The following is a 25,045-nucleotide window of genomic DNA, read 5'->3' on the forward strand; positions in this document are numbered from 1 at the left end:
AACAGCACTAAAATCTATGATTGTAGTTGATGGGTGAGGCTTGGATTAGATGCCCTCTAAGGTCCCTTACAACTCTACGTCTGTGGTCCTACAACCATGCCTCACCCATCTCAGAGACTCCAAAGGTAGTAACAATATAAGCGCAGGAGTCATGCTCACATAGCAGTATTTTCCCACACATCCTCCAAAAACAGGGCCCAACTTCTCTAGGCAAGTCCTGTTTATTGGCAATACAAATTACACTTGGGGAAAAAATAATCATGGATAATAAACAGTTCAGCACATTGGTCTTCACCAAAAACCTAGAGGAAAATGGTGTTTATATCCTATGGAAAAACGTAAAACAGCTACATAATGATATTTTCACATCTACTCACTAGCAGCATCAATAAAAACCTGAGGCATCAATGTGTTAGAGAAAAACAAAACTGCTTATCCAATGCAAAGCAACCATCTCATGCTTTAAGCAGAGCTCCGCTCAAAATTAACTGTAACTAAAGGGAATAAAAGCCAAGACACATTAGAGTCACTCTGATCTGATGTTCCTTGTTGTTTTCTCAAAGTTCAGTCACTTTTTTTCCTTCCAAAAAAAACCCCTCAGATTCCAAGAGGGTTGATCTCCCCATCATTTTGTCATGAGGCTTCAGTTAGGCCACCTCTCAACCCAACCCCAAACACTGGAAGGACTGAGACTGTTGAAAGAGCTCAGAACAAAACAGGAACAAAGAGACAAAGGAAATTCTGAGATGAGTCAGTTAACAAGACAGACTCTTAAAAAACTAGTCCCTTGATATCAAAACAAGATGGGACCTGCTCCTTCCAACATCCTTTTCTTTGTAACCAGTTTGGGAGAAATGAATGCTTGAAAATGCAGTTATCCATAGAAATATACATGTTTGAAAGAACAATTCTTTACCCATTTAGGGGCAGTATGGACATAGTCCCTTTTAGATTTTTCAAAAACAAGAGTTTTAAAATCACCATTTAATGCAATCCATTTGTCACTTTACATACCCCTTCTAAGGAAGAGTAAAATGGTCATTGAGATACACATTCTTCTTTTCTTTATATTTAATTTAAGTCTTAAAATGGTAAATATGGAATTGTTCTTCTGTGTTCCACTGTTTTATTTATAACCCAACAGAGTCCAACAAGCACATATGCCACATGTTTAGGACAGACAACAAAGGGTATCTCTGACAGTTCCAAGGACATCTCCCGCCCCCAATTTTTTAAAAATGCACCTGAAGGACCTTTCTCTAATCCCTTCCTGTCCTGTTACCAAGGCTTTCCCCTATCCTGGTTCCTCTTGGCATCTGATTAATGTAGGAGGCACTGTGCACAATTCTGAATTGCATGGAGGATAAAAATGTAAGTGATGGTGGTGGTGGTGATGACTAGCGTTTATATAGCACTTTAAGATTTATAAAGTGCTTCACCAGTATTATCTCATTTTATCTTCACAACAACAATGGGAGGTGGGTGATATTATTAGCCCATTTTACACCTGGGGAAACTGACAGAGGGCTTGCTGAGGTATACTCTCTTTGTTTTAAAACTTTGATATATTGGAAAGTAAATTTAAGTATTCCATTACAGGTGTGCAATGGAAGCTGAGATGTAAATGTTCAGGACAAGGTTTTACTCTTGGGCTTTCCCCAATTCTTTCATATTTAAAGTAGGAAGATTTCTTATTTTAACTACTAGACCACCCTGGCACGAGTTGCTATGAATGTCAGAGCACTTTGGAAAAGTGAAAAATGCTCTCTCTTTGTAAGTGAGGGAAGTTATCATCTCTTTGATGTGAATGGTAAATCCTATTCCCCATAGCCAACAGAGCCACTTTTTCCTATGGACAACAAGGGTGGCAGGCAGCTCGGGGCACACTGCTGAACAGTAATGCCATATTGACTCTTAAAGCAATATCTAAACAAAGGCAACTGCAGTATCTGTCAAGTTCTGTCAGCAACTGACATTAAAACAAGCATTTCCCAAGTCTGATCCATCAACCAGCCTGATGGTAAGATTTCCCAACAGAAACAGCTTAAGAGATCTGTCTCACACCAATGATTACAGACTATAAGGGATCCTTTTGGCAAACACATATGACCAACAACTTGCAATGAATGAATGTGACCCAAAGTCATTTCTACAATCTTATTCTAAAGAGGATAAAGCTAGAATGCTACAGTCCTGTTTACAAAGAAGCTTTTTCTTTAACTAGTCCAAAGTCTCATAAGCTATTAATTTCCTCATAAGCTATTAATTTCCTTTGCTTTTAACATGAGGCATTTAGAGGGGAAGGGGCAGATTTTCAAAAGAAGCTTATTCACAGAAGCTCATGCATGATCTCTCATGTGGTTTAAGCAGTTTTGGATATAGGTAGGGCATTACTTTTTGCCATATATCAAATTGAGACCTAGACAAATATTGCAGACTTTTAGCAACAGACAATTCTCTCCACTCTAGTGTATTGTAAGATATTGCTTCCAAATATGAACTATTGATTCCAGTTCAAAATAAAATTTTAGATTTTAGGGAACCCTTGAGATTTTCTGGCAAATAGTAGAGCAGTAACAATTGTACCTATATATAAAGACTACTCATTTTTAAATTTGGGGTTTTTTATTTGTTTTGCCCATGGGCAAAACTACAGGTCGTCTCCATAAGAAGATAGATTCTTTTTTAATCACAAATTTCAACCTGGAAGGGATTTTAGTGGCCATTGAATCAAATCTTCTCATTTTATGAATGACGAAACTGAGGCACACTTAAGTTAAATGGCTTGTCCAGTGTCCCAAAGTTAGTAAGAGTCTGAGGCGGGGGTGGGGGGACAGCTAGATGGCACAGTGGATAAAGCATGGGCCCTGGAGTCAGGAGGACCTGAGTTCAAATCTGGCCTCAGACACTTGACACTTACTATCTGTATGACCCTAGGCAAGTCACTTAACCCTCATTGCCCCACAAAAAAGCATATATTTATATAAGAATTATATGCACATAAATGCAATAAAGAATATTTTTAATAAAAAAAAAACGAGTCTGAGGTAGGATCAAACCCTGGTCTTTCTGACTCCAAATCCAGTACCCTATCTACTATGTGATACTGTCTTCATAATCAGCTATCCAACCCTTTCATTTTATAGAGGAAACAGCAGGCCCAGACAAATGGAGTGACTTGTCCAAGGTCAGAGGGATCATAAATATAAATACCAGAGCCAGTACTTAGTCTCCAAATCCAAGGCTCATTCACAGAACTGCCTCTTCTGATTTTGCTTCCTTTAATGTCTGACTAAACTTTGGGATTTGACCACTCTGGCCCAGGAGTCCCTATAGCATTATAAAGACCAGATTCTCAATATTTTATTCAATATGTAACATTTCCTTCAACTAGATTCATTTAGTGTGTTCCAATTGGATTTTGAAAAGAAAAGGATTTTTGAAAAGAAAGGGATTGTTTATTGTCACATTTATGAGTTACTGATATATCATGTCAAATTGTTCTGATTGTTTGAGATTATGGGGAAACTTTTATTTTATAATTCTATTTCCTTTCTCATTTGAGTCAGAGAGGGAGAGATATATATCTTAGTTAGTTAAGTGATTGGGTAAAGTACCAAAAGCCTATTGGATACAAGGAAAATATAGACTATAGCATGGGAAATGAGTCACATCATGTGCTCTCAGGCCTGTATATGCCAAAATTGATCTGGGGACATTTTGATGGAGAAAACACATGCATATCAATCTTTATTTATAATCCATCATGTCTCTATGTAGGAGTGGGAAACATATTTCATCATTAGTCCTCTCTAATTGTGATTGGTCATTGTATTGATCAGAGATCTTAAGTCTTTCTAAGTTGTTTGTCTTCACATTGTGTTAATCAACTGTCATAGACTTGGCTCTTCTCAGTGATACAATCATGCAAGAAAATTTCAAAGGATTCATAATGGAAAATTCTCTTCACATACAGAAAAAAAGAACCGTGGAATCAGGATGCAAATTGAATCATACTGTTTCTAATGTTTTTGTTTTTTGTTTTCTTTTTTGAGGTTTTCCCCTTTTGTTCTGATTCTTCCTTCACAATATGACTAATGCAGAAATACATTTAATGTGATTCCCATATATAGCGTATATCAGATTGCTTTCTGTCTTGGGGAGAGGGGAGGGAAGGGAGCGAGGAAGAAAAAATTCGGAACTAGAACTCTTATAAAAACAAATGTTGAGTTGCACCTAGGTGGTACAGTAGAAAAAGCACTGGCCCTGGATTCAAGAGGACCCGAGTTCAAATCTGACCTCAGACACTTGACACTTACTATTTGTGTGACCCTGGGCAAGTCACTTAACCCTCATTGTCCCACAAAAAAAAAGTTGAAAACTAAGTTGTGCATCTTCATAATATTGTTGCTATTGTGAAAATTGATCTCTTGGTTCTGATTACTTCACTCTGCATCAGTTCATATAACTCTTCCCAGGTTTCTCTGAAACTATTCTTTTCACCTTCATTTCTTACAGCACAAGACTATTCCTTAGCAAGCATAAACCATAACTTGTTCACTTTCCAGTTTCTCCAAGTTCCCAATTCTTTGCCACCACAAAAGGAAAATACAATTTTGGTCTAGGAGACATAAGGCTATTTAGTACCCAGGTACTGAGAGAATTATCACCAAGTAAGACCCAGGAACCATGAGGAAATGGATTCGCTTAGAGAATTTACATGGTATTTCTAGAAAACTTTAAAAGGATATGTTGGAGGATTTGTATGACCCCAAATTAGCTTACCTATTGGACATTGCATATTGCAAATGTCACCATGTCTTTGATTCAACCATGTTCTCTATAATAATGCACTAATTATCAAACCAGCATCATAGATCCTGTGATATTTGGTGGAAACAAGCAAAGGTGACTTTTTTAATGAGAGAATCATTCAAAGTTGTTCAAAGTCACACAGGGTCACACAAAAAGTACCATCAAGTTCCCATGCACTACATTTTAGAAAAAAAAATGAACTGTCTCTTGCTGAATGTGAAAAGACTAGCAGCAGCTACATTTCCCTTCTCTTCAGGCTATACTCCTGATTCTCCATACTTTCTATTTTAAGCCACATAAACCTCTTTATCCTGGAAGTTCACTTCATCTCTAGACTTCTTATAGGGGAAGTACCCTCTGCCCTTCCCTGAAGCTCTTCCCTCCAAGTGGCTATTTCCTCCCAGGAGCTGTTTTTCAGGAAAGGTCGTCCTTAAAAGAGGTCCTGTTCCTTGAGAGCAGGAACTATCTTTCTTCTTGTTATTTGTATCTCTAGTACTTAGCATGGTGCCCGGCACTAGTATTATTTAATAAATGTTTGTTTCCTTGACTTGGTTTGTGTTAATGCATCTATTTGCATCAGGATCATCTCTTTTTATGAAAATACACAAGTCTATAGAGCCACTTGGATAGACATTCAATAAATGCTTTTTGTTGAAGGTAATGATGATCATAAATTTGGGCTTCTTCAATCCGAGATATTTCTTCTATTTTGGTTTAATAAAGATGAAATGGCCATATATGGCCATTTGAATCAGCATAGATTGGCCTTGGCTTTAAGAGAAACTAGATTAGAACTAAAATAATCAGGGTTGGGAAAAGAGTAGTATGGATTGTGATTAAAATGTTAAATATTATCCCAAAGTATTTGTTCAGAGACATCTAATAAAGTCTTTGAAGTAGGAATCATTCCATTCATAGTACTTGTATTCCCAATGACTAGTACAGTGCCTGGAACATACTAGGGTCTTAATAAATACTTGAATGATTGATCTAAATGCATTATCATTGATGTTAGTAAGGCTGGTGAGTCTTTTGGTCTTGTGAATGATAGGTGTTTGTCTTGGTAAGACACTTGCCAACAATAATAAAAGAGTGTCTGTATTTGGACCTCAAATAGGAACTCTTTTAGTCACCTGCCAACCATATGAAAACACTGATCATCCCTTTCTTTATAGAGATGGGGGACTGTGGGTATGGAAAACTATATATAATGTCAGACTTCTCTGCAGAGTTGGTTGATGTTGATGGACTATCCTCGCCCCCTTTTATTGTTTGTTATAAGGAATGGCTCTCTGAGAGGGAGAATGGAATGGGAACAGACACATTGGGAAATGTAGGTGATATAAAATCAAAAGGTATCAATAAAAATTTATTTTTAAAAAGGACTGATTAACAAGTATGATCTTACTTATACTCACTCATACATTCTTTTCTACTTATTCCAAAAAGGATTTCAGATGAGTGAAATCTTAAACTAACATAACTACCACAACCTTTTTTTTAAGTATAGCACTTCAATTAAATGAGCAGTGATTTCACTTAAACCAAAATGACTTTTGTAAGAATACAAAAGAAATTAGGAATCACAGACTGCCTCCTCTCCCACTGTAATCTTGTTCAAACAATTATTGACTCAACCAATCAAGTAATGGTGCCCCCAAGGTCTCCATCTCCCAGGTAGCAGTTATTTAAATATAAAAATAATCCTTTAGACAGAAAAAATCCCCTCCATCTAAAGACATCAAACCGAGCCTGGTTATGCTAGCAGAGCCATGGAAATGATTATGGGCTTTTAGGCCAAGAGTCTTGAAAGAACTTAGGCCAAGCAGAGTCAATCAGATGCTGAGGAAATAGAAACTTAAATGCCAGAAAATGAAAGCAACACTAGGCACTGGTCTTTTACTTCTTTATAACACCAGTGCTCTCCTATTCATTTCCTCTTTTCTTTTCACTACCAACAAATTCACTTAGCCCCTTAGTAACCTCTTAGGTCACAAGTAGATGGGCTGGAAGAACTGTGGAAGTTTTATGTCACATGTAGATGAATGTGAAAGAACTAAAGAAGAGGCTGAGCTGGAACATTATATCATCTTCTTCAAGTATTTAAAAGATTGTCATGTGGGAAAGGGATTAGAATTGTTCTCCAGAGGGCAAAACTGGGAGCAAGAAAGTGAACATTGTAAGGAGGTGAATCTGGGTTTGATGTCAGTAAAGAGTCCCTATAATTAGAGCTGTCCAGAAGATTTTTAAAGAAATATCAGATGAGGACTTTGTGGGTGTGTGTGGTGGGGATTCTCTTTCAGGTACAAGTTAGACTCAGTGATTACTGGAATCCCCTCCAACTCTGTCTCTGTCCCTCTCCCTTCTCTCTGACTCTTTTTTTGTTTGTTTGGTTGGGTGGGTGGGTGGGGTTTTTTTTATTTGTTTGGGGTTTTTTGTTTTGGTTTGGTTTGGTTTTTTGCGGGACAATGAGAGTTGTGACTGTGACTGTTTTTCTGCTTCTGTCTCTCTATCTCTGTCTCTCCTTCCCATCTCTCTCTCTCTCTGTATTTTTCTGTCTCTGTCTCTGTCTCTATCTCTCTCTTCCTCTCTCTGTCTCTGTTTCTCTGTCTCTGTCTCTCTGTCTGTCTCTCTCTCACAGTCTCTCTCTGTCTCTCTGTCTCTCTCTCTCTCTCTCTCTCTCTCTCTCTCTCTCTCTCTCTCACACACACACACACACACACACACACACACACATACACACTTGTATTAACCTATCTGATCTTTCTGCTTATCTGTAATCCAGCTCCTAGAGAAATCTTCCAAAAAACCCTATTTTCATCATGTCCCTAGTGCCCTTGGAATAAAGCCCAGACTCCTCAGGCTGACTTTCAAGGCTTTCCCAAATCTAATCCTACCCCCACCCTCCTACTACTGCCACATGAAAAACTTCATTTTCTGCAAGGCCAGCCAATACTCACTGTTACATACCCATGCCTGTATCTTTGTTCATGCCCTTCTCCTTTCTTACAATGGCTCCCTCCTTCCTCATATCTAAATCTTGACTACCCTACAGGATCCCATTCAAATTCTACCTCTTCCATGAAGCCTTCATCATTACATTGTTGTTCTTCAGTCATTTCAGTCATGTCCAACTCTTCCTGACCCCATTTGTGATTTTATTGGCAAAAATAATAGATTGGTTTGCCCTTTCCTTCTCCAGCTCATTTTACAGATGAGAAATTGAAGCAAATAGGGTTAAGTGACTTGCCAAGGGTCACACAGTTAACACACGTCTGAGGCCAGATTCAAATTCATGAAGATGAGTCCTCCTGACTCCAGGCCCAGCACTCTATCCACTGTACCACCTAGCTGCCCCTCATCATCATTACTTTAGCCCTCATTAATTTCTCTTTCCCTATTCTCCTCCCTCCACCCCTACTACCTTATAACTCAATTTGCTATAAAGGAGAAGAAATAGAAGAGGAAGGCTGGTATTCCGTATGTCAGATCTATTTTGGGTCCCTTCTGAGGGATTTGTGAGTACTCTCATTAGTTAATTAATCAGCAATGATTTTAAAAAAAAAAAATCCCTACTCACAATTAGTTCACATTCAAATGTGGAAGGCAACAAAAACATATATAACTATATATCGCCCAAATATAAGATTAACAAACGCAAAGGAGTTAAATACAAGATAGATTAGGAAGAAGAGCGCAAGCAGCTGAGGAGCTGAGCAGTCTAATGGCACATGACACAAGGACACAAGAAAGGCTCCAGAAAGAGATCAAAAATATATATGTTTATGTCACGTATTAAAAACAGACTTCTAGAACTTCTCATCTTTTGTGGCTTCACCCACAACCTAGATTATTCACCCAAGCTCAACACTGAACAAGGAAGCAACAAATTCACAGACCTATACTCCCGTGTATTTCCTTTTTCAGGTGCTTCATCTACTAGAGAGGGCCAAGCTACCCTGTTTATGAGACCTGCTCCCTAGATCTGAAAGTCACTTGAAGGGGACAAGTCCATTTTTTAAAATAAATTTTTATTGATATCTTTTGTTTCTAAATCAACTATATCCTTTCCCCCCTTGCTTCTCCCAGAGAGCCATGCCACATAATAAGGATTATTTTTTTTTCTTAATTCCATTGGGGGGGGGGCAGCTAGGTGGCACAGTGAATAGAGCACTGGCCCTGGAGTCAGGAGGACCTGAGTTCAAATGCAGCCTCATATACTTGGCACTTACTAGCTGTGTGACCCTGGTCAAGTCATTTTTTTGGTGTGTGAGGCCATTGGGGTTAAGTGACTTGCCTAGGGTCACACAGCTAGTAAGTGCCAAGTATATGAGGCTGCATTTGAACTCAGGTCCTCCTGACTCCAGGGCCAGCGCTCTTTCCACTCCACCACCTAGCTGCCCCCCTGGTCAAGTCATTTAACCCTCATTGCCCCATTAAAAAAAAATTCCATTTTCAATCCATTACGGACTCTTGGAATCCAGGATGTACCATGTACCTTCTGGAGATCCATCAGCCACCAGCAGACTTCATTTGCATTATGAATCTGGATTCATGTCTCTAAAGAGATGATTATCCTTCCCTTGTGTTAGAGGGCTAAGCTATGTTATTCCAGGCCTATTCCAAGTGACAGGGAATCATACGCTCTTCACGGACCCTATAGAGGTAAGGGGTAGAAGGTAAGGAAGTGCTCCTAAACAGCTAGCAAGTTGGAAAAGCTCAGGAAAAGAGGCTGCTAGGGAAAAAAAGATGGCCGCACAGATGCAGCTAAAAAGGAAGGCCTATGACTATGTATACCATCATCCTATCCCTGCTCCAGACACAGCATTCTTCCAGCTACTCTGCTGAGCTCTCTCTTCGCTTTCCATATTTTTTCTTTTTTATGATGTACTTTAAAATTATCAACAAACACAAACTATTCTATAAAGAACAAGAAAGAGGGCTGTATAACTGTGAATTGTTGTTTTTAAGAATATATTCATTTTAAGAAGGTAGTACCAAAATGATTCCATTTGTTTGTGTCCCCTTTGGCACTTCCCTGTGTTTTCTTCTGTAGATTTAAAAAATAGGTTTTATTGGTGTTCTCTCTGTGTGTCTCTGTCTCTGTCTCTGTCTCTGTCTCTGTCTCTCTCTCATTTTTCTTAATAGCCTGTAACACAAACTCAGCCCTATCCCTCACCCACAACATATTTGATTTTTCACTTTTGTGAAAATATCATTCTACAATTGCAAAGGAGGAAAGAAGAGAAAAGGAACACAGAGTGTGCTCACATTCTAATCCTAAAAATGTCTTGGATTCCCTGTTTCCCAGAACAGCCTTGGATCTAACACAGCTTTCCTTAAGCTAGGGCAGCTAGGTGGTGCAGTGGATAGAGCACCGGCCCTGGAGTCAGGAGTACCTGAGTTCAAATCCAGTCTCAGACACTTAACACTTACTAGCTGTGTGACCCTGGGAAAGTCACTTAACCCCAATGGCCTCACTTAAAAAAAAAAAAACAAAAACAAGATTCAGTATCTGACTTGCTCTTTTCAATGTAGCTCAAGATCCTTTAATTTAAGGCCTACAAATCCCCTAGTATCCAATCCTGGCCTTCTTTGGGCTTCTTCTCAAAAATATTTTTCACTAATAAGATTGTCTTTCAAACATAGAATTCACTTTGGAGTTCAAGACTGGGCTTGAGTATCAGCAGGTGATATACTCCCTTTAAGAATAACTGGTATTGGGGGCAGCTAGATGGCGCAGTGGTTAAAGCACCGGCCCTGGATTCAGGAGTACCTGAGTTCAAATTCAGCCTCAGACACTTAACACTTACTAGCTGTGTGACCCTGGGCAAGTCACTTAACCCCCATTGCCCCACAAAAAAAAAAAAAAAAGAATAACTGGTATTGGAGGCAGCTAGGTGGCACAGTGGATAGAGCACCAGCCCTGGATTCAGGAGTACCGGAGTTCAAAATCCGGCCTCAGACACTTGACACTTACTAGCTCTGTGACCCTGAGCAATCCCCAGAGTTTAGGGAACCATTCATCCTTCTATATAAACAACCCTCCGATAGCCAAAGCTAGGGAAGGAGATAGGGGCCATAGGCTAGGCCCAAGTAGGTAGCTAGGGTCTGTTCTTTTTTCGTTTATATTTGTGTTTGCTTTGTTTTGAGACTGGTTCTCCCTATCTTACCCAGGCATAAAGTATAGCAGCCACTCTTGGGCCCATACCCACTGCTAATCAACTTGAGAACTTTGATCTGTTCCATTTCTGACCTGTGCTGGTTTGACCCTCTGTAGACAGACTTTTACCCCACCTCCTGGGGACTCACTATATTTGTACTATACTTAGTGAAAACACTCTACTGACTTCAACCTTGTTTCAACTCTGAATTTCTGAGCTCAAGCATTCTACCAACTCCAGCCTTCCCAACAGCAGAAACTACAAATGTGAGCCAATATACCCAGCCCTTGGTCTGTTTCTGTGTCTCAGGTTTTGACCCATTGGAGGGACACATTTTGTTAATATCTTTTGTTCTTCTATCACTTTATGTCTCTATCTTCTCTCCTACCAAAAAAGCCATGCTTTGTAATAAAGAAAGAGGGAAAATGCAGTTGAACAAAAATAACCAATATATCAACTGAGTATACAATGTTCCAAACCCATAGTCCCCCACCTCTGTGAAGAAAAGGGATACATTTTCTGGTTTCTTCTTCAAGGACAAGCTTTGGCCCTTTCATATTTAAAAAAAAATCCTAGTAATTCCTCTTTTTAAAAAATGTTTTCATCATGGAGAGGGATGGGAAGAGGGGTAAAAATTAGAACCCAAAACTATAAATAAAAATGTTCATTTTTTTAAAAAATGTTTTCATCTCTCCCCCTGAATGAGTCAGTTTGTTCTGTTTCTTACAGAGATTTGTGTAGTTTATGTGATTATTGGAAATTGAACTTCCCTTAGGAATCTGCTTCACTGCCTTTCTCAATATAGGGTTAAGAAAACCTGGAAGTGGCTTCTGAATGAGCTAGTATCACAGAAGGCATAGCTTATGATCCTGATTGTCTCCAGCTTTGTCCCTTTGAGGTCCCAATTATTAGACTCATTAATTTATAGGGAAGGAGACACATCACCTAAATTATTCAGGTGTGAACCTCTCATGTAGGGGTTCTTAACCAGTTTCATGTCATGGAGCCCTTTGACACTCTGGTAAAACCTATGGACCCCTTCTCAGAATAATTATTTAAATGGATAAAATGAAATACATAGGATTACAAAGGAAATAAATTATGTTGAAATACAATTAGAATTTTTTCACTCACAAATTCAGGTTAATAACCCCTGCTCTAGGACAAACCTGAAGTCAGTTTAACATTGTAGGTTATTTTCAAGTTAATAACTGATAATGGGCAGCAAGACTGCACAGTGGATAAAGTGCTGGGCCTAGAGTCAGGAAGATGATCTTTCTGAGTTCAAATCCAGCCTCAGAAAGCTATATGACCCTGGACAGGTCATTTAGCCCTGTTTGCCTCAGTTTCTTCATCTGCAAAATGAGCTGGAGAAGGAAATAAAAAGCTACTCCAATACCTATCAAGAAAATCTCAAATAGGGTCACAAAGAGTCAGAAATTACTGAAACAACTAAACAACAAATGGTGCCTTACCCAAGCCATTTCTGGAACCCAAGAACAGTCAACATTAACTCATATTTATATAGCACATTAAAGAATGCAGAGGGCTTTCTCCATTGTAGCCCTTTAAGGTAAGTAACATAATCATTATTCTCATTTTCAGATAAAGCAACTGAATCTTTGAAAAGTTATTTGCCCATAGTCACATATCTAGCAAATGGTAAACCACTCCCCTATCTTTACCAAGAAAACCCCAGATGGGGTCACAAAGAGTCAGATATGAATGAAAATGACTCAACAACAACAACAACATAATTAGTTAGTGTCATATCAAAGACTCACATTCAGAAATCCTTCCTATTTTTCCAGTATTCATTCTACTAAATCATGATGCCTCTAAAAACAAAAAGAGGCTTCTCTAAAAATTCTCACTTCTTCCAGGAAGTATGGGATCATACTTGCCCCCCTCTTTGTTCCTAATGTTACAACCATGTTGGGTCACTCACAACTGAGTACTGCACACAAACTGAGTACTGGCTAGCAAATTTTATCCCAACAATGGCTTAGTGGTTTGTCCAATTGAGTCTAAGGCCTTATCCCCAGATCTCTGGTGGCTATCCTTAAGCACTACTCTGTGTTGTATACATTATTTTACTTCAGATAACTATAGGGACTATTTGAATAGTCACTAGTGCCAACTGACTCTCAGCACTGGCATGAGTAATGATTCTCTATATTTCATATGTTTTATATGTATGTGTGCATGCATATATTTGTATACACATACCACTTTGATGATAGTTTTCTGCTGCCTTAGGATAAGTCTAGGTAAGTGTGGGAAGGCTCATAACTACTAGGTTGACCACTAAGTGGTGACCTTTTTTTTCTTTTACCAAGGCAATTCACAAAATTATAGATGCATACCTACATATACATATATATATATATAAATTATATCAAAATATAACACATATATGCATGTAATGTCTCTGGGTCATGTGTGATTCCTCTTTCATCATGATGGTGACAGAATGGTGGAAAAGGGAGCAAAAATATTTAAAATCACACAGCATTTAAATCATATGTAAGCATCAATTTAACTGTTGGTGCTTTAAATGTGATATTTTTGTCCAATGCCCCATGTGTTGATTCGCTGCTGGAGGAACTGAAACATATTAATAATGACATTCTTGTTGTAAGTGGAGCCAGAAGCCATCAGGAAGTTGAAGTTAAAGGCTAGGAGATCTCACATTTTCCCCTTGGAGAGATGAATGAAAGAGTTAGTGTAGGCAATTCTATTATGCACAATTTAATTTCATGGAACATTTGGTCTTCCCAACTTTAGTATGACATTCAATATGAATGGTGAACATAAGCAACCAGACTTTCATAACTGGACTGGAAGTGACACAATTTTGAAAGCATTCAAGCACTATTTTTCAAATTATCTAGAAGAGAAGAACTAAATAGACTAGATTGCTTTTGGAGAATTGTGCAGTATTTATAATAATCCTAGACTGCTCACAGGCAGCTAGGTAACACAGGAGATAAAGTGCCAAGCCTAGAGTCAGGGAGACTCATCTTCCTGGATTCAAATCTGGCCTCAGTTACTTACTAGCTGTGTGAACTCGGGTAAGTTATTTAACCCTGTTTACCTCAGTTTCTTCATTATAAAATGAGCTAAAGAAAGAAATGACAAACCACTCCAGTATCTTTGTCAAGAAAACCCCAAATGGGATCTCAAAGAGTCAGTCATGATTGAAACAACTGAACAACAAAAAAGACTGTTCACACAGAGATATACATATAAGTGTACACTCATGAGAGCACATACTTCATCTTTCTAAACTAATATTCTTCCATTGATGCTATATGGTTGACAATCAAGGAATGTTAGTCTCCAAAGAACCAAAATTTTAAGTGCTTCAATAGATAATGGGAAGCAGCACAGTAAGCTGGCTTCAATTTTGTTTTGTTTTTTACCAGCAATAATTTGTGAGCTCAACAATATTTGCCAAGAATTTCATCATGTAGGAAAAAAGATATGCTCACAGAACAGAGCAAGCGATTGCAAACAGAAAGCTGAGACCCATGGAATGTCAATTGATCTAGAGGAAGGTCTCCCAACTGTGGAGGATATCCTTGGTAGAAGATTTATGGTAAGATTTAGATTTAGATCAGCAAAAATTGGTCATCACTGGAGGAAGTTCCCCAGACGAAGTGATCATAAATGTATATTGAAGTATGTAATATTTACAAAGCACATTATGTATGTAACACAAGTCCTGAAGCCCAGTGGTATGGTACTCTTTCCTCATTGTTAGAGTGAAATGCCCTGTGCCTGGGTAAAAAGTGGAATGGAAAAAGAAAAGAAAAGTAAAGTAGGATGGGGTTGGCAAGAGCTCGAGAAGAGAGTTCCCATCTCTTTGCACTCTTTTCAGGTCTCTTGGTTGTTGTTTTTTTTAATTTTCTTTGGATTCTTCATTCACTTCTGGCATTTCTGGCTTCTAGCCTTAAGAGAGAAGATGCACAATACCGATCCCACTTTAAGTTATTTAAGGACTCTGAGAGGTCACGGTTAAATTACTGGCCTAAGGTCAGACAGTAAGTAGCAGAACAAGAATCCTAACTCAGGTCCTTTGACTTCAAACCCACCACTCCAGTGTCATGCTACCTTTCAATACAGTTACCCCTTCCATAATACTGGGGTCAGGGGCATGACATCCCATAATCTGGAAAATCCATGTAAAATTTGGGGGCCATCCCTTAGTACCAGAGAATAAGTTTGAATTTTTTCTTTTTCTTTTCTTGGGTATTTATAGTACCTTATTGTAAAATTTGGGTATATTTGTGGTATCAACAGATAAAATATGTTGATATTATGTAATACTCTACATATATTTTATTCATTTCTGAACTTTTTATGTGTCATCTGCTGGCCTTTGCCTATCATCTGCAGCTTCTGCAAAACTCCCAAAACATTCCCATTTAATTTCTTATGCCAACCCAAGATATATTGAAACTTCAATGGGGAAAGTCGCAATGTGGAAGGAATAACTATGTAGTTATTAACAGAGTAAGATGAAGTCTACTCTACTACTTTTTACTACTTACTATCTGTGTACAGTATCTCTATAGTAACTGAGAAGTAACAATGAATAAGATGTCACATAGATCAGCTTTTATCCTTTTCTTTCAAAATTAGATTCAGCTGGGATTCAAATTTGAATTACAACACATCTTTATTCTTCCAATATCCTATTTTCTTTTTTTATTCTAATTTAATTTTGTACTTCTTATTTAGTCCCTATTGCTTTAAAATCTAGATCCTTCTATGCAGCTAAATTTCCTTCTTAGATTTTTCCTTATAGTCTTATAACAAAGAGCCCAGTCCTACACAGGCCTTTTCCCTTCAAAGGGTCATTATCATCATCACCGAATACTATTTATTTAGCTTTTCATGGAGATGACACTTTTATACACCTACTTATAGTATATCCATTCTTGACTAACTGTAATATAATGAGCAGCTAGAGTTTCCATTATCTTAGGCAGCAGCATTATTTTACACAATATTGAGCCCCATGGACATAGTCAACATGATAGGAATAGATTTTGCATTATTTATATCAATTTCTATGAATAATTAACCATATTCCAGGTGCATTATTTTCCCCAAAGTCTTCCTAGCCTATTTTAGTGAAATTGGTGCATTCTTACCTTCAATCAATTAAACAATTGCTGCTGAGTGTCTTTTCTAATCAATTTTTAAATTTTTTTTCCCATTGCTGGAACTTGTAAATAAAGCAGAAAGTTACATTGTGGTTTATGTCCTTTCTTCTTTACATTGTCGAAATACCATTAGCTTCCTTTTGTTCACAAGGATCCTCCCTAACACTATTTGACTGAACCTAAAAACTCAGGAAGGAAAATGGTAATATAATATCCTACATCCTAGCTTTTTAAGCTGTGGGTCAAGACCCTATATATGAAAGTCTAACTGAATGTGGGGCTCGTGAAAATTTTGGCAACAGTAAAAGTTTATCTATACCCATTTTAGGTATAGGGTCATGTAAAAATTTCTCAGGCAAAAAGGGGTCTGAATGGAAAAAGTTTAAGAAGCCCTGTCCTTTTTAGTATTAAATTTGATTTCCAAACCCTGTCTCTGACATACCCTTTAATCCTCTCTCACCTATCTACTTACCCACTCTCATCCTTTCCTCATACCTAAGTCTCCTCTTCAGTTACTGACTCATTCATTCTTTTACCTAGACACACACACACACACACACACACACACACACACACACACACACACAAAGATTCTTTTTTCATTACCCTTCTACTACTTCGATCTTTCTTTAGGCCAAACCCCAAACCCCAGCAATAATAGCAGTGCCTAGTACATAGTAGGCTCATAAGAAATGCATATTGATAGATTGAACCAACAATACATGTTCAAATGCAAACTTAAGCATTCAGTCCCCAAATCAGGATATTTACCTGAGTTACTTGGAAATGTTTGTATAAGTAACTAATTCCAGTTTGTATCTCTTTCTGTCACTAACTCTTTGTATTTTTCATGTTGTTATTTGTTTTCCCGTTCTTACACTCATTCCTCATTCTTATATCCGTCTTTTTGTTTTCTCTGTTCTCTTCCTTTATTATTTTCCCATAGGTTTCTTTTTCAATTCTAGCAAAGTTATTAAGGAGGGAATGATCCACACTGAAGCCCTTTCGCCTATTTTATTGACCCCCCCCTTTCCTCCTAGTTGTCCACCCTCACCATCCATCAGAGAAATTTGCATTTAATAGCAGACTCTGAAAAACCTAAAAGGTTTTAAAGCTGAAAGGGGGATTGATGTTTTGAAGACTTGGGGTTAGATTTGGTTCCATTTTCTTCCTCAGATGGCAAAATCTCAAATAACACCAAATAGGAGTACCTGCCTAGTCTGCCCACATGTAAGGATGACTAGTCAAGAAGTTCCTGAAGAGAAAGGGATTCCAGAGGCTATGATTAAGCCTGACAAAGATGTCTATCCCCATCTATGCCCAATAATCGCAGAAGAAAGAAAAAAACGTGTGTTAAGGCTTAAAAGTACTTGTCTTAAGGGCAGCTAGGTGGAGCAGTGGATAGAGCACCAGCCCTGGAGTCAGGAGGACCTGAGTTCAAATTCGGTCTCAGACACTTAAACACTTACTAGCTGTGTGACCCTGGGCAAGTCACTTAATCCCAATTGCCTCACTAAAAAAAAAAAAAAAAAAAAAAAGTACTTGTCTTATGAAAGTTTGGTTTGACCATGTCTCTTTAAAAAGAATGGTCCAGCTTCAAGAAGGTTTAAGTCAATAGCTTTAAAAGTCAAATAGGAGGACTTGAAAGTAAAGAAAGAAAAGGAAAGGAGTGGGGCATTCACAGGCACCACTGGTTCAAGTAGGGATTGAGATAGAAAAATAAAGAGGGTTTAGAATAACCATTGGTGACATTTTCCTCAATGTCCTTTTTCTGTTGTTCCCTTTTTTCAGCCACAGTGTTAAAAAAAAAAAAACTCTCTGTTTTTGGTTTTGGTTTTTGTGGGGCAATGAGGGTTAAGTGACTTGCCCAGGGTCACACAGCTAGTACGTATCAAGTATATGATGCCAGATTTGAACTCAGGTCCTCCTAAATCCAGGGCCGATGCTTTATCCACCATGCCACCTAGCACCCCACCCCCCTTTGTTTTTGTCTTTTAAAATGACTTGTGGAGAAGAAGAGAAGAGAGGAGAGGAAAGGAGAGGAGTGGAGAGGACGGGACAGGACAAGACACGAGTGTGATCCAAAATGAAGATGTAGATTAGTTATCTGAACTCACTCCATGCTATGGCATGAAAAATAAACACTGAATGATCCCGAGGGGGCTCATTTCCCAAAAATATGAATTTGGAGTCAATTGGAAATCAAATGCCCACTCATCTTATCAGTGTGTATATCTGAGAGAGTCTGCCCAGATTTATGGTGGAATATTTTGCTGTTCCATTGTTTTATTAGTGCTTTTCATTTAATGACTTTGTTTTGAATTCATTGTGTCCTCTGGCTGAGTATTAAAGATAAATATATCATTTAAAACATTAAGTGGGTACAGACCTGCACAGTATCTTGAACCTCACATAGCCAGATGTTCCTTGGAGGTATAATGCTGAAAGTTGGAGAATGCCTCCAGGCTCTACCCTAGATAAATCTATAATAAGTATATCTGTTCAGAATTAGCTAATCTCTGTCAGGCAGCATGGGGAGATACAGAAGCAATCAAGAGACCTGAGTTCTACTACTCACCCTGCTATGATTTTGTTGAATGGTATTAAACAAGTAATTTTTTGCCTCTCTGTGCTTGTTTACTCATCTGTAAAGTGGGAATAATAGTACCTGCTGTACATGTCTTAAAAGGTTGCTTTAAGGATCAAATCAGATAATGATTATCAAGCTTCAATAATATTTTAAAACATGATACAAATGCAAATATTAAGTATTAAAATCACATAGTAATTTCCTTGACAATATGGCAACATTTAGTTTCATTACAAACAATGAAACATATTGTTGTTTTTCCTTTGTTTTGGAAGAGGACCAATGACACCATGAGGGTGATGTCTTAACTTGCTCATAAATTGGATTTAAGTTAGGCCGAGCTGCATAGGGGTGTCAGTTTCACTCTCTCCTCCTGAGTCATTTAAGTCTAGAAGCAAAACAAAGGTCAAAATGACTGGTGATGGTTTTGGATGCAGTAAGTGACCTTGACTTTTCTAAATTAAGGTTTTTCCCAGGTCTCCAATCAAGCATCTATAAGCTCTTTAAAATGAGAAGATAATATTTAATAAGTCAAAGTCTGAATTTGCCTAAAGGATTAAAGCATGATTTGCATTGAATTTGAAATCAGAGAACCTGGGTTCAAGACCTGACTCTGTGACATTGGGCAGGTCACTTAACATCTCTGAGCCATAGTGACTTCACCCATAAAATAAGGGCATTTGGGGGGCAGCTAGGTGGCACAGTGAATAAAGCACTGGCCCTGGATTCAGAAGGACATGAGTTCAAATTTGGCCTCAGTCACTTGACATTAGCTGTATGACCCTGGGCAAGTCACTTAACCCTCGTTGCCCTGCCAAAAAAAAAAGGGAGGCATTTGACTAGATAGTTTCCCAGGTCCCTTCCAGCTACTGGGCTATGGTCCTGAGATAGCTCTAGTATATTACTTCTCTAATTGCCATTTGCTTAAAAATTTGCAATAACTTTTGGCACAACAAAGAAATTAGGGAGTCTTGACTGTCAAATGGAGAATTTGGGTGCCCACTGTACATTTCCATTTTCACCCACACCTTCTTCCTCACTCCCTAACTTTCTATCAAACCTAAGACTTAATTCACTAGTGCCCAATGCTGGTTTCTAGCTTTCACTCTGCTGTATGAAACTAGGTTCCTTTGGTACCCAGCTTAGCCTACACAATTCTCCTATTCCTTTTCCATGAAAAGAGCACAGATGACCCATGAGGAGATTTTAAGGGCTATTCTACTGTGGAGAAGCAGAGGACATTAAAGCAAAAAACAAAGGAACAATTACAGTTTACTGAAGTCTTGTCCATTTACTGTGATCCTAACATATAAATGGTCAGGGAAAAATGTATGTTTTAAAAGTTTTACTGATTTTTTTTTTGCTTTTATATTACCTACATTTCACAATAATGTTCCCCAATCCCACCCCCAGAGATCCATCTCTTATAACAAAGAATAATCAAGAAAAAATTTCAGTAAAACTAATTCATCAGCTAAGTTGGACATTATACAAGTTTTCTCACACTCATAGCCCATATTCCCATCTCTTTAAAGGAAAAAGAGAGGGATTTGAATTCTCATACCTCTTTTTTGGAGCCAAGTTTGGCCAATGTAATTCCACAGTACTTGATTTCAAATGCTTTGTGTTATTGTTGTTCTCATTTACACTATTATAGATTTGTGTATATTGTTTTTCTAGTTCTGTTTTGCTTTGGATCAGTTCAAATAAGTCTTCTCATGCTTCTGTTTATTCTTCATATTCATTTCTTATGGTGCAATAATATTCTATCATATACATATATCACAGTTTATTTAGCATTTTCCAATAAGTGAGCATTTACTTTTTTTCCAGCCCCTAGCTACTATGAATATTTTAGAATATATGGGATCTTTCTGCATTTGATCACTCTGTTCATGCATTATATCTTCAAGTCAAAGGATATTTTTGTTACTTTCTTTGCATAATTTCAAAATGCTTTCCAGAATGATTGGAGTACTTCACAGTTACACTAACCAAATACCAATATGGATGTCTCTTTACAACCCCTATAAAGGTGATTATATTTTGTTTTCTTTGGCTATATTTTGGATCTGAGGTGAAACCTTGGAGTTGTTTTGACTTGAATTAATTGTACTATCAGAGAAATTTTATTTCAGGTACAAAAACAACAACAGAAAACCTCCACAAGGAGTTTTGATTCCCATCAGGAGGTCTAAAACATTTACAAATTATGCCTCAAAATTCCCAAGAATCCAATTTGTCTGAGTGAAAGGGATATTCATTGCCTCTTCTTGGATATATCAGGAAAATGTAAATAAATAGAATAGATTACCTTCATTCTGTCTTGTAAAATTTAAATGAAGTTATCTTCTATAATACTTCTGTTGGTTTACTGATATGAATTCTTTAGACAATTGTAACAACTTGTCTTTTTATTGGTGAAGTGGGTTTCTCTATTTTATAATCTTAAATTAGCATCTGGGTCCACCTCCTCTGTGGAGGCCCTTATACCAGGTCGTATGAGTGTTTATGGGCTCCATGATCCCATGCCACTTTTATCCTGGGTTGCTCTCTAAGCTGATCTTGTTGTATTTTGTTTTGTTTTTCAAATGTTTGAATCCCTGTCCTCTAGTGAGTGTCCCACCAAAGATAAATTTCCTCCATTTCCTGGCTTCCCACACACTGGCAGAGCTGAAATAATAGGCACATCCTAGAGCCAATAAAGAATGGACATCTTTTCCTAGCTCTTTTGTTTATTCTAACCAGGTTAGTGATTCATTTTCCAATTCCTCCAATATTCTCCCCTGCCCCCCCAACCATCACCACCTCCTTGAGGTTTCTAGACCTAAAGTTCCACAGTTTAAATACACACACACACACACACACACACACACACACACACACCTTAACCAAACAGTAAATAATATTCAACAATGTCTCAGGTCAATAAGAGCAATCACAGTATATCATGAAGAAAATCTACAATACTTCATCGTATTATTTTGGGGTCCTTTCCTGATGAGTTGCAGAGCATATCTTTGATGAATAGTGACGATCAAGGGACAAGGTCTACTAAAAGCCTGAGCAAACCCACACATCATCCTAATAATCAATCTCATTGAAAGGAAAAGAGACCTTCCTCTAATGACTTTTATGTTCTAAGAGCTGCACTCACTAGCTGGAACAAGCAACAATAAGTTCAACAATTTTGGTGCAGTTTCAAAACTCTCAGAAAAGAAATTTAAGAGAGATATTCAGTGAAAGCTGGTTGGGGCATGGATTTGAGCAAGCATTTTTTTCATTGTCACCTATTCATTGCTACCAAATCTTCTATTCCATAGCACTCAATCAAACCAGCCCAGGGAGAGAAACCAAAAAAGACCACTTACCAATGCAGACAGTAATTTGATAGCCTGGTGATTTCTCTAACACATGCAACAGCCATTTGCCACCCCACCCACTTTGTGGTGCCTCTTAAACCTGAGCTATCATTTCAGAAAAGGCTTCGTTTTGAAAAACAACTTCGGCTCAAACATTTATTTTTTTTTAATCTTTTTTAAAAAGTCACTGCAAAAGTGGCTGTTGTTTGTCAAAAGATTTTCATATTTGGACTGAGGGAAGAAAGTATTTTTTTGTTCTTTTTAAAATATAACTTCTGAAATGGAAGACAAAGACAATATCTTGTTATTTGACATGGATTAAAGTATGTAGCTTTGAAGGGCACAGCAAATGACATTCCCTGTTTTGATTTCTATGGTTGTTGTTGGGCATAATAGTGTGGGAGTTCTTTCCTCTCCTTTTCAATATCATCAAAGGGCAGTTTTCAGTATTTGCTTTTATAGGGGTTGCTAATGTAGCGTCTACAGACTTGATTGTTTTTGCTTCTGATATTTTAATAACTATATTCTAATATAATGAGTTTCCTTTGTCACCCTGTATGTTTTTGTTTTGTTTTGTTTTGTTTTTTGTTGGTTTGTTGGGTTTGTTTTTTTTTTGGTGAGCCAATTGGTGTTAAGTGACTTGCCCAGGATCACACAGCTAGCAAGTGTTGTGTCTGAGGCCAGATTTGAACTCAGGTTCTCCTGACTCCAGAGCGGTACTCTATCCACTGTGCCACCTAGCAGCCCCCTGTGTGTTTTCTTTTATGAATTTAGAAAGTTTTCTGAGAATGAATCTATAGGCTTCATCAAACTGCCCCAGAGGTCCTTGACACCATAAAGGTTAAGAACTGCACCCCCATTTAAAACTTCAAAAGCTGACGCCATTTGATATTTGATTAACATCTCTGTATTCACCTCATTTATGCTCTTCAAGATTTCCTGGCATTCAATTTTTGTCTCCTAACAGTCAGAGAGATCCATAACTTGAAATTGTTGTGTATGAATCAAGCAGGAGCTAAGGATAAGGGTAGGTGTCACCAAGGGTACAGCCTCTGAGTGAAAAAATTTAAAAAGCTTTAGTGTAAAGTTTCTAAGCTGCAAACAGACTGGCTAATGTTAAAGAGACAGGAGCTGAGAAATAGGGTTATAGCAAGAGGAGTAGCTCTTGATTAGATTGTGACCTGCTCAAGATCGGGGTCTGTCTTTTACTTTTCTTTGAATATCCAGCACTGATAACAGTGCCTGACACATATTAAACATATTAGATGCTCATTGAATAAATGAATTAATTAATGATTATATCAAAGTGTTTTCTAAATTTTGTAACCTGAGGCAAAATCCCAGTCATACAGGCTTAGATATAGCTCTGTTAAAGCCTTTACCTTTCCAAACTAAAAATTACCGGTCTTTGCAGTCTATTCTTATAAGTAAGACCATGTTCCTTTCTCTTCATTCATGTTTGTTTTGGAACTTCTGTATTTCTATTATATAATTACTGAGTCTCAGTGACCAGAATTACACATGTATTTTTCATATAGATGCACTAAGGTTTTATTTATGTAAGGAGATAGGATAATGTTGCTGCATTATATGTAATACTTTCCACAATCATATTTAATACTCTTCTGTTGTTTTTTTTCAAAACTGCATTTCCTCTAAGGTTCTGTTCCAATGCCTCATTGTTGCATAGAGTCAGCCCTCAAAGGCAAAACCAGCAGAACAAAACTGAGAGAGATCTCACCAAGCTGATAGGGCTTCAAGCATGGGCCTGATGATGGACTGTGTATTACTTTGTTGGGATCAGTCTGGATAAAGCACAGTAGAAATAACATTGACTTTAAAGTCAAAGAACTTGGGTTCAAACTCTGTCTCTGATGCTTACCACTTGTGTGACTTTAGGCAAAACATTTCACCTCAATGAGCTTCAGTTTCTTCATCTGTAAAATAAGGGGATTGGGCTAGGTGTTCTCATCCTACTGCATCCAACATCCCTTTATTATTTATCTTCTCCCATTTGAATATTAGTTCTTTGAAGGTAGGGACTGAACTGACCTGATTGTTTATATTTGGATCCTCAGAGCTTAGCACAGTGCTTGGAATATAGTAAGCACTTAATAAATGATAGAAAGTTCCTTGTACATCTAAAGCTACAATTATGCCATCTATGAGAAGCTGGGAAAAGTCCATCATCAAAGAGTTGACTCTAGAGTGATGAATTTTCTATCTCTAAAGGTATGGAGAAGTTTGAACCTGAATGGAGAGCTGAAATCCAATGTCACTTGACTTACTTGCTTCACCTGCAACAGCATAATGTCCCTAGAGGAAAATCTACAAGGTGTCCTAAGTCCTTTTCTCCAATGAGACTCATGTCAAAATAGATAGGCTTTAAGAAATTAGAAGTCTTCTAAACCAATCCCTTCACATTACATATGATGGAGCTGAAGCCTAAAGGATAAGTGATTTGCACAAGGTCACACAAGAGTCTGGAAGAGACAGAATTTGAATTCAGGACTGGTGACCACAGTTTTAACAATTCAATGAACCACACTGACTTACTTTAGTCAGTAGTTTCCATTATAATTTTGGTCTCCCAGAGTGAAGGGGTCATATCAGGGAGAGTAGCGGGCTGGGCCTGGGTGTATAAGAGCCAGTTCACTTCACATACATAACAACAGGAAAAGAAGGAGAAAAATACACCCCAGCAAAGAGTCCAAACATGATGCTGCCTTGATTTTCCATTGTTTCTATTTGGGCATTTTGAGAATCAGCTTAATTTGCCTACAAAGGCAGAAGCATAATACCAAGTAAATGGGCAAAAAGAAAAGGTCATTTGTTGAATTTCCAAATCTGGAGCTGCTCTCAGCAGCCTTGAAGGATACACAACAAAAGTACTGTAGAAAACAGTGCTCCTGACAGCTGATTCCATGAAGAATAAACAGC

This window comes from Dromiciops gliroides, chromosome 1 (genome assembly GCF_019393635.1).
Source record: "Dromiciops gliroides isolate mDroGli1 chromosome 1, mDroGli1.pri, whole genome shotgun sequence".
Taxonomy (NCBI): domain Eukaryota; kingdom Metazoa; phylum Chordata; class Mammalia; order Microbiotheria; family Microbiotheriidae; genus Dromiciops; species Dromiciops gliroides.